The sequence below is a fragment of the Sinocyclocheilus rhinocerous genome, unplaced genomic scaffold (genome assembly GCF_001515625.1).
Source record: "Sinocyclocheilus rhinocerous isolate Xijiao unplaced genomic scaffold, SAMN03320098_v1.1 scaffold208, whole genome shotgun sequence".
In the NCBI taxonomy this organism is placed as follows: domain Eukaryota; kingdom Metazoa; phylum Chordata; class Actinopteri; order Cypriniformes; family Cyprinidae; genus Sinocyclocheilus; species Sinocyclocheilus rhinocerous.
In genome coordinates this window covers 6,644-18,274 of record NW_015650085.1, presented here as the reverse complement: position 1 = coordinate 18,274, position 11,631 = coordinate 6,644, and the positions used below count along the sequence as shown (strand labels likewise).

At 38.9% G+C, this 11,631-nt stretch overlaps 2 pseudogenes; both read right to left on the bottom strand.

Moving 5' to 3' along the window:
- Positions 1-2,889, bottom strand: part of LOC107711461 (probable polypeptide N-acetylgalactosaminyltransferase 8) — a 10,008-nt pseudogene extending 7,119 nt beyond the window's left edge.
- Positions 2,890-3,936: 1,047 nt separating this feature from the next.
- Positions 3,937-7,707, bottom strand: LOC107711478 (probable polypeptide N-acetylgalactosaminyltransferase 8; annotated as a pseudogene).
- Positions 7,708-11,631: the final 3,924 nt, after the last annotated feature.

Here is an 11,631-nt window from a genome sequence, read left to right as displayed (position 1 = left end):
AGGTGATGCTGGCGGTAAGCTAAACTCAGCCATCCTCGTCGCCAGTGTTGTGTTTAAACTGACGGAATGCTAAAAAACTCAGTTCTACACGGGAGCTTGAACGGATGCTTCTTTTTTCCTTTATTCACTTTTCTGTCTGCCGCACGCAACTCGTGCACGCGCACGCACTTCAAAAACTCTCTGTCACATGCTGAACACAACACACGACAAGAAGCAAGAAGAACTTAACATCGAGTCACTTACATCTTACACAATATTGCACAACACACACTCACTTTCCTGGCTGAGAAAGATTGTTTTGATAGTATGACTTCTGTGGGAACCTCTCGTACATGCACCAGAGAGCCCAGTCAAAACCATGAGCAGAGGCGAAATACTTTGTCATCTGCAAGTGATAGTAATTGACTTTATCAAACACAGGTCTCAGGACCAGCGTAAGGTCAGAGTAGAAATGTGCAAGCAGAGGCTCCGCCCTAAAAGAGAGAGAGTACTTGAGAAACTGTTCACATTTGATACACTCTCATACATAACAATTTTGATTGTAGTTTTTTATTTTAAAGTGGAGGTCAAATTCCATCTAGTTAAACAAATATTTAGTTTACTGCCAAATACTGAAGTCAATTGAGCAGTTTCACACCATTTGACATGGACCCCAATGTGTCTGAACACCAGGACAGCTCTGGAAACCTGCCTGAGCCGGGATCAATTAGACAGCGGTTCCTATTGTTTTTAAGGAATTTAAGGGGATAACTTGCTGTATAATAAAATATCTGTGCGATGAGAAAGTGAAGTGTGTCAAATATTCACCAAAATGCAGTTTAAAAATGCAGAGAAGAGAAGAGAAGAGACTACCTGTGATCCCATGAAATTACATGGATATAAAATGGGAGTGTTCTCCTCAAATGGTCCTTTATCCAAACATAAACGTGTTTACAGATCATTAATCAGCTGTTTTGATAGAGAGGACATCATATTAAATTGTCAAATCCTTCATAATTTTTCCTGTACAACTGATCTCTCAAGACTATCTTGTTTCATAGTGAACCATATGTCACTCACCACTCCATAACCTAATAAATGCATGGGATTTAACTCAGGATAGACATTTTCCAGATTTAAATGGTTTGCAATTTAGCTTTTCTCTCAGTTTCTTTCTCTCCGATACATTGCCAATGTCTATCCCATGGTTCTGTGGGTTCAATTATTGAACAATAATTCAATAATTCCACTTATACCATGTTTACAACACCTCAATGCATTTTTCAGATGTTTTATTGTAAGACATTTGTCAGGTTTTTATCTATCAAACGCTCTTGTGTACAGAACAAATTTCTTACAAATCTCATCCCAAACCTCCATTGCCAATTAAATTTTTTTATTAGCGACTATTTCATTTTAGAGCAAATAGTATTTTAGGAGAATGATCAACGCATTTGTGAATTACCCGTATTCCTAATTCAACATTCTCTCCTCCGTACACCTCCATCCCTCCATCCAGAGTCCCAATCTCACCGAAGAACAGACGATCAACCACGAGTATTCCCATCACAGAGGGACTCCTGGAGAACAGGAAGAGGACGGATCTGTTACACTCTGATTAGAGCAGAATTTAATAACATCACATCCACACCATGACTGCCAATGTGAAAGAATATTGAGAACAATATTCACTTATATTCACATTAATTCACTTCTATCTTAGACGCAATATTACACAACACACACTCACTTTCCAGGCTGTGAAGGATCGTTTTGATCGTACCACTTCTGTGGGAATCCCACGTACCTGCACCAGAGAGCCCAGTCAAAACCATGAGCATAGATGGGATACTTTGTCACTTGCAAGTCATAGTAATTGACTCAGCTGAAGTCAAAAGAAATACTGAAGTCAACTGAGCAGTTTCACACCATTTGACATGGACCTCAATGTCGGCATCCAAAATGGCAACCACATCCCCAGTGGCAGCCTTCCACCCTGAGATTCTGGCCTGGGAAAGTCCTTTCTGCTCTGAATGGGTCACCAACTTTACCAGGCCTGGGTGCTTCTCATTGATGGCGCTCATATAAACATGCATCTGTGTTTTCAGATCTTCTGTGGAACAGATACATCCAGAATTAATAACTCATTTTGAGAACAATATGCCTCTGAGACGAGGGTTGGATGAGATTTTGAGCGAAACAAACCATTCGTGCTGTGGTCGTCCACCAGTATGATCTCTTTGAGCAGGTGGGCTGGAGTTCTGTTAATGATGCTGCAAATGGCTCTTTGAATGACAGACAGAGCCTCATCCAGATAAATCAGCACCACGCTGAGGGTGGGCAGATTGTGGGGGTATTCACGGCCAATGCATCTACAGAAATAGATGAATGCATCAAGATGGATGTTGAATTTCAGAGCGTTTCCATAAACCGCTGAAACTCACCTGTGGTCTCGAGTGTCCAGCAGCTCCCAGTCCAGAGGCAACTGGTCACTGAGGAAGGCATTATAACCGTATTTCTGAAAGAGATCCTCAGCCTTCCTCTGGTCATCCTCAGAAAGTTCAACAGTCCATTGCTTGAAGAAATCTGAGTTTGGGAACAACTTCTTTGCTGGCTTCTCATGTATCACTTTGGGGCTTCTCTCTTTTGCAAGAATTTGTGTTCATCAAGTATTTAAAATCTAAAACAACACTGAAGCAAAACTTACATTAGTAACTCACCCACTGCTTTTACATGAGCCTCCAGTTTGTCCAGCTTGTTGAGCAGAAGTGCGCTGTGTAACGAGAAGTTCTGCTGGACTTGGTGGAGCTGCTTCTGAGTTTGAATTTCCCTCCTCATCAAACTCATATAGAGAAACACCACAGCGACAGACAAGACTGGAAAAAAACTCTTCACACAGCTTATTCTCATGATTTGAACCCTCTAGTGTGGCTATCATCGCAGAGAGCTTTTATTTTTGTAGTCATGGTCTGATGAAAGGCGATTATCTTCCGCTATTTACAGTTATAATGTCATATTAGTCCTGTCATGCTTGCGATTGTGTAAAAGTGTAGCATCACTGATGCTTATTCACTGTGACAGAAGGCTTGCATGCAACGGCTTCAATGTAGATTGCCTTTATGAAATGTAACATACAGATTCAAAAAAAGGATAAAGCCATGAATCTATATTTACATGGAAAAACACCACAGACTCAAGAACCTTGACCTCTTCATCACACTTAGCCATCATATGGCTTTAGAAGACCCATAAACACAAGTCATAAATAAGTCATATGAACTAATTCTGTCCTTTTTGGAGCTTTCCATTTACATTTGTTGTACGAAAACAACAGCTAAATATCTAATTTTGTGTAAGGCTGAGTGAATGATGAAAGAATAATTTTTGGTTGAACTATTTCTTTAATATACATTGACATTCTGTGACAACATGCCCCACAGCTGGCTATTAGGAATAGGGCAAACTACTATGATTTTTTTTATTTTTTTATTAAAGTAACATACAATGACTTCATAAAACATAAATTTCCATTCATCTATATAGTTTCCAAACTGTAAGCCAGACAGGATTTAACCTTGCCGTATTAAATCGTAAGTTTGCGTTGAAGGTGAAAAAATTTAAAAAGCACAATGATCTCTTACCAGTCCTAATTCTAACACAAACCCACAGTGTTCAGTGTAGTTATGCAGTTATCAGAGCAGAAACGAAAGCAGCTGCTTTTCTTATCTTCCATAGTCTCTTTTTGCTTTCATATATAACTAACATGAGCTTATTACACAATATTAGATTGAAAGGTCAGAAAAAGCCCCACCCATAGACCTCCCCTCAAAGAAAGCATGTAAGTGGTCAAAAGTGGACAAAAGAGGTGATGGAAAATGTGTCTCCATCACCTTCTTGTGATCCCATCGACCAAAACCATCTCAGCTAAGTTTATATAGATTGATTATATCTTGCATTTTATAAGTCCTGAATAATATTCTGTATCTTCCAGTGTTGGTTTCTGCAGTCCTGAAGAAAAACATTCTTTTCATACTTTCCTGTCTGATCAGTGCTGATCTCCAGACAGCGTTTGGTTTCTCTGTTCTGCATAGCCTGTCCCTGAAAACAAACAAGAATAAGCATTTTTCCAAGCAATGTTTAGATTGTAATTGTGACGAGTGGGGCGGGGCCGAGAGCCGTGGGAACGGAGCGAGGTAATATACCACAGCACCCTATCAATGTTTGGGGTGTAATTATTTGCTCACCTGTTTGAAGTCCCAATACATGTGCTTTTGTTTTTCAGTGTCTGAACACCAGGACAGCTCTGGAAACCTGCCTGAGCCGGGATCAATTAGACAGCGGTTCCTATTGTTTTTCAAAGGGAGATGCGCAAATATCTCACCACTTGCTGTATAGTAAAATATCTGTGATGAGAAACGGGAGTGTGTCAAATATTCCCCAAAATACAGTTTGAAAATGCAGGGCAGGGCAGGGCAGGGAAGGGAAGGGAAGGGAAGGGAAGGGAATGGACGGGACGAGACGAGACGAGACGAGACGAGACGAGACGAGAAGGGATTACCTGTGATTCCATTAAATGACATGGATATAAAATGGGAGTGTTCTCCTCAAATGGTCCTTTATCCAAACATAAACGTGTTTGCAGATCATTAATCAGCTGTTTTGATAGAGAAAATAAGGACATTATATTAAATCGTAAAACCAATCATCTTGTTTCACAGTGAACCGTATGTCACTCACCACTCCATAACCTAATAAATGCATTGGATTTAACTCAGGATAGACATTTTCCAGATACCATTTAAATGGTTTGCATTTCAGCCTCTCCCTCAGTTTCTTTCTCTCCGATACATCGCCAATGTCTATTCCATGGTTCTGTGGGAACAGGAGAGAACAGATACACATGTTCATTTGCAGATCATAAATATAATAAAGAGCCAAAACAAATGAACATTTCAAACCTCAAAACCTCTAGTCACACATCTCCCTAGTCACAACTTTAGGTGTCTCAAACTGAACAAGACAGATTCAACACTTCAAGAGTCCTAGAGCTGGCCTTGAAAATCCAGAATTTGACTGCCTGAATCTCCTTTAATTGGATCTACCTGTATGGGAAGACCCCAGGCGATGTTCACATTTATTTTGTATTCATCCATCCAAACTTCTGCCACTCTGAGGGCATTTCTCTTCATTACACTGCTAAAATCAGGCATGTAGGGTCTGTGTGCCCTCTCGATGTGAGCAATTTTAGAGCAGGGTACAATCTCTATACTTCCTCCACACAGCCACACCTGAACCAAAACACATGAAAGAAAAACTCAAACAGTGTGCACTATGCGTACCATGTAACTATAGGATGTAAGAAATAATTGACAACGGGCTGTTGAATTATTGAAAAACAATGCACAACTGAGGTGGTAATGCAGCCATGACACAAAGCGTGCATTATTTAACAATAATTCAATAATTCCACTTATACCATGTTTACAACACCTCAATGCATTTTTCAGATGTTTTATTGCAAGACATTTGTCAGGTTTTTATCTATCAAACGCTCTTGTGTACAGAACAAATTTCTTACAAATCTCATCTCAAGCCTCCATTGCTAATTACATTTTTTTTATTAGCGACTATTTCATTTTAGAGCAAATAGTATTTTAGGAGAATGATCAATGCATTTGTGAATTACCCGTATTCTTAATTCAACATTCTCTCCTCCGTACACCTCCATCCAGAGTCCCAATCTCACCGAAGAACAGACGATCAACCACGAGTATTCCCATCACAGAGGGACTCCTGGAGAACAGGCCGAACAGAAGGATCTGAAACACTCTCATTTGGGGTGGAATACAGACAGTATAAAATGTTAAACCAACAACACACACTCACTTTCCTGGCTGTGAAGGATCTTTTTGATCGTACCACTTCTGTGGGAATCCCACGTACCTGCACCAGAGAGCCCAGTCAAAACCATGAGCAGAGGCGAAATACTTTGTCACTTGCAAGTCATAGTAATTGACTTTATCAAACACAGGGCTCAGGACCAGCGTACGGTCAGCCTGGATACGTTCAAGCAGAGGCTCTGCCCTAAAAGAGAGAGAGTACTTGAGAAACATTTCATCCACCTTCATACGACACTATTTTTTCCTGTACACCCTAATTTAAAAAATGAGGAGATCTCATAATCTAAATTGTCACCATGCTATCTAAATAATACTAAAGCAACACTACTTCACACAAGCTATGCAATATTGTTTTAAGATAGAGAATTCCATCTAGGTGTGCAAATATTTCATTTATTGCCAAATACTGAAGTCAGCTGAGCAGTTTCACACCATTTGACATGGACCTCAATGTGGGCATCCAAAATGGCAACCACATCCCCAGTGGCAGCCTTCCATCTTGAGATTCTGGCCTGGGAAAGTCCTTTCTGCTCTGAATGGGTCACCAACTTTACCAGGCCTGGGTGCTTCTCATTGATGGAAGTGATATAAGTTTTCAGATCTTCTGTGGAACAGATACATCCAGAATTAATAACTCATTTTGAGAACAATATGCCTCTGAGACGAGGGTTGGATGAGATTTTGAGCGAAACAAACCATTCGTGCTGTGGTCGTCCACCAGTATGATCTCTTTGAGCAGGTGGGCTGGAGTTCTGTTAATGATGCTGCAAATGGCTCTTTGAATGACAGACAGAGCCTCATCCAGATAAATCAGCACCACGCTGAGGGTGGGCAGATTGTGGGGGTATTCACGGCCAATGCATCTACAGAAATAGATGAATGCATCAAGACAGATGTTGAATTTCATAGCGTTTCCATAAACCGCTGGAACTCACCTGTGGTCTCGAGTGTCCAGCAGCTCCCGGTCCAGAGGCAACTGGTCACTGAGGAAGGCATTATAACCGTATTTCTGAAAGAGATCCTCAGCCTTCCTCTGGTCATCCTCAGAAAGTTCAACAGTCCATTGCTTGAAGAGGTATGAGTTTGGGAACAACTTCTTTGCTGGTTTCTTCTCATTTTTCTCTTTGAGGCTGTTCTCTTCTGCAATTTTTTTTTCTTCATTTTAGTTCACTAAAATTGGTTAGAATCTTTAATTCTGGTATACCAGCAAAGACATTCACAAATTTCTGTTGGTGTATCTATTTATAAATTGGTTGTCTATAATCACTTTAAATTACATTGATATAAACCCATAATGTTGCTTCAAAATGGTGCTAAATAATATTGTGATATTAATATTTATTATTATAAATAATATTGTGCATGTACATGAAAACTGTGCACTGACTCAAAAAAAGTTGCACTCAGTACTTTTGAAAAATATTTTTAAAGAGGTTTAAAAAAAAATTTTTTTTAAAAAGGGAGCCCAAATTAGCAGCGTTTCCTCATGGGTGCAGACAGTTGAAAAACTACTCACTTTATCTTAGTAATCCTCCTGCTATCTGGCCGTTTATTAAAAATCACTGACTGCAAATAGAGTGTTCAACAACTGCATCAAGTTATGACATTTTAAAAGATTTTACATTAATAACTCACCCACGGCTATTAAATGAGCTTCCAGTTTGTCCAGCTTGTTGAGCAGAAGTGCGCTGTGTAACGAGAAGTTCTGCTGGACTTGGTGGAGCTGCTTCTCTTGAGTTTGGATTTCCCACTTGACAGAGCTCATATAGAGAAACACCACAGCGGCACACAAGACTGGAAACAAACTCTTCACACAGCTTATTCTCATGATGATCAGAACAGCAAAGATCACAGTTCTGAAAGATTTTTAAAGATTTTCTAGATGTTTTCCTTCTTCAGGTATCAGTTATTCTGTGAGGCTGTCACTGGTCCATGTTTTATGGTTACAGTTTTGTGACTCTAATGTATGCTGTCTGATGTTTATCACTTAATCTTTATGATTCATGCTAGACTGGGAGGGAGGAAACCAGGACACTGAATCCTTGTAGAGGTGGAAGAATTAAACATTAGGTACAGCTTTTCACTTTTAAAAATATCAATCATATCATTCATAAAATCATTCAGTGAAAGGAACCAGGCAGGCACCACAGTCCATCAACACTTATTGAACATAAACAAAAACAGGTCTATAGATTTTTGACTGCAGGCTGAATAGAACTATAAAAATTATCAATTAAAAATAGACTTGCTAAAATATCCAATTAATACAAAACTGTTAAAATGTAAACATTTAATTGTTACAATTGGTTTTAAATAAGTTCGATTGTAACTTTTGTCATGTCATGTTATTTATTAACTGAAATTTTATTTAACCTTAATTTAATTAACCAATAATTACTGTATGTAATAAGAATGTAACACTATTGACAGTATTGTAACATTGTTAATTTATAAAGAAACACTCTGGTTCTGCAAATAAATCCTGCTTCCTGCAGTTTACACAGGTCTTTTTTTCCCCCCCCCCCCCCCAAAAAAAAACGACCATTTCAAACCTAGGTCTCTTCTGAACCTGACAGAATCAATACCTCAAGACTTCTAGAAATGGCCTTGAAAATCCAGATTTTGAGGTTCCAGTCCAGATGCATTTGGTCACTGAGGAAGGCATTATAACCGTATTTCTGAAAGAGATCCTCAGCCTTCCTCTGGTCATCCTCAGAAAATTCCAGTCCATTGCTTTAAGAAATTTGAGTTTGGGAACAACTTCTTAGCTGGCTTCCTCTTATTTCTCACTTTGGGGCTTCTCTCTTCTGCAAGAATTTGTGTTCATCAAGTATTTAAAATCTAAAACAACATTGAAGGAAAACATATATTAGTACCTCACCCGCTGCTTTTACATGAGCCTCCAGTTTGTCCAGCTTGTTGAGCAGAAGTGCGCTGTGTAACGAGACGTTCTGCTGGACTTGGTGGAGCTGCTTCTCTTGAGTTTGAATTTCCCTCCTCATCAAACTCATATAGACAGCGACAGACAAGACTGGCATTTTCTGTTTTCCCTTATTCTGTCATTGGTCCTGTCACGCTTGTAACAGTTGTGTGAAAGTGTAGCATCACTGACGCTAGGCACTGTGGCAAAAGGTTTGCATGCAACGACTTCAGTATTGATTACATTTCTTTATTAAACGTAACATACAGATTCACAAAAGGGATAAAGCCTAGACATGAATCTATATTTACATAGACAAACATCACAGATTCAGGACTCCACACAGATTTCAAAGGAGTGCTATGGTGCAAATCAAGACTTTCACTATATAACAACTTGAACGCTGACCTCTTCATCACACTTAGCAATCATATGGCGTTAGAAGACCCATACACAAGTCACTAATTCTGTCCTTTTTGAAGCTTTCCATTTGCATGTTGTTTTGTATGGAAAACATCAGTCCATTTGTGTGTGAGTCTAAGTAAATCATGAAAGGATCTTTTTTTTTTGGTTGAACTAAATAGCTTTAATAAACATTGACATTCTGAGATAACAAGCCCCATCCCCATTCACTGTGGCTTTTAATTACTCCATTTTTGTTTGAAAGAGAGAACTCACATATGCTTTACATAAAAAACTACTTCTGAAAAACTGAAACTGGCACTTATTTCCCTGCGTAGTATATTGAAAAGGATGTGAATAGTTGATTTAATAAACTATTAAAAAACGTTAGAATTATTACTAATATATGTAACTAAGCTAATATAAGTTCTCTTGCTCTATATCAAGGGTTCACAAACATTTTTGTCAGCCGAACCCCTATAGATATTCACTTGAAGTATCCCCTGAGATTTCATGGTTCTCTGATGCAGTTGAATGGTCACATGACATGCAAGTTAAATGTTTTATTTTTTTATTCTATTTGAACTGCAATATGACATTATTATTATTCTCTTAATCCTCTTTCTTGGTCTCAATTTTATTTTTACTTTCTCATCAGCCATATAATACTTTCATGCTATTTTTTAGCAACTAATCTCCTTCAGTTCATAGCTACATTCACATTTTTACTACTAAGACTTTCTGTGATGTTTCTGCGTTTATATAAATTGATTATATCTTGCATTTCAAAAGTCCTGAATTATATTCTGTATCTTCCAGTGTTGGTTTCTGCAGAAGAAAAACATTATTTTCATACCTTCCTGTCTGATCAGCGCTGATCTCCAGACAGCGTTTGGTTTCTCTGTTCTGTATAGCCTGTCCCTGAAAACAAACAAGAATATGTTTTTTTTTTTTCCAAGCAATGTTTAGATTGTAATATACCACAGCACCCTATCAATGTTTGGGGTGTAATTATTTGCTCACCTGTTTGAAGTCCCAATACATGTGCTTTTGTTTTTCAGTGTCTGAACACCAGGACAGCTCTGGAAACCTGCCTGAGCTGGGATCAATTAGACAGCGGTTCCTATTGTTTTTAAGGAATTTAAGGGGATGCACAAATATCTCACCACTTGCTGTATAATAAAATATCTGTGTGATTAGAGGGAGAGGGAGGGGGAGGGGGGATGAGATGAGATGAGATGAGATGAGATGATGAGATGAGATGAGATGAGACGAGACTATCTGTGATCCCATGAAATGACATGGATATAAAATGGGAGTGTTCTCCTCCAATGGTCCTTTATCCAAACATAAACGTGTTTGCAGATCATTAATCAGCTGTTTTGATAGAGAGAACATCATATTAAATTGTCAAATCCTTCATAATTTTTCCTGTACAACTGATCTCTCAAGACTATCTTGTTTCATAGTGAACCATATGTCACTCACCACTCCATAACCTAATAAATGCATGGGATTTAACTCAGGATAGACATTTTCCAGATACCATTTAAATGGTTTGCAATTTAGCTTTCCTCTCAGTTTCTTTCTCTCTGATACATCGCCAATGTCTATCCCATGGTTCTGTGGGAACAGGAGAGAACAGATACACATGTTCATTTGCAGATCATAAATCTAGAGAATTTCAAACCTCAAACCCTGTAGTCACACATCTTTGTTCACGTTTTGAATCTTTTAATTAGATCTACCTGTATAGGAAGACCCCAGGCGATGTTCACGTTTATTTTGTATTCATCCATCCAAACTTCTGCCACTCTGAGGGCATTTCTCTTCATTACATTGCTAAGATCAGACATGTAGGGTTTGTGTGCCCTCTCGATGTGAGCAATTTTAGAGCAGGGTACAATCTCTATACTTCCTCCACACAGCCACACCTGAACCAAAACACATGAAAGAAAAAGTCAACACTGTGCACTACAGCTACCATTTAAATATACTATATAGGTAACAGCTGACGACTGCCATTAAATTATTGAAAAACAATGCATAACTAAGTTGGTAATGCGGCCAAGAGGCAAAGCGGCTGTTACACCAGAGATGTGCATTATTTTTTAGTGAACAATTAGTCAATTATTCCACTTATACCACGGTTACAACACCTAAAGAAGACATTGTTTAGATGTTTTATTTCAACACGTCAAGACTTTGTCCTTCAAACACTCTTGTGTGTACAACTCATAGACTTTATAAAACAATGGTTGTAGTGTCCGTGACGTCACCCGTAGGTTTCTGAAGAGCATTTTTGAAGCCCAAAGTGGGTGGAGCCGGTTTTCGCCATCTTGGCAGCGCATCACTGCGCATCACTCCCGGATAATCGAAAATGGGCAAAAAGGCGGGACATGGGTGAAGCTGAGGTGCCTGGTTGCTGAA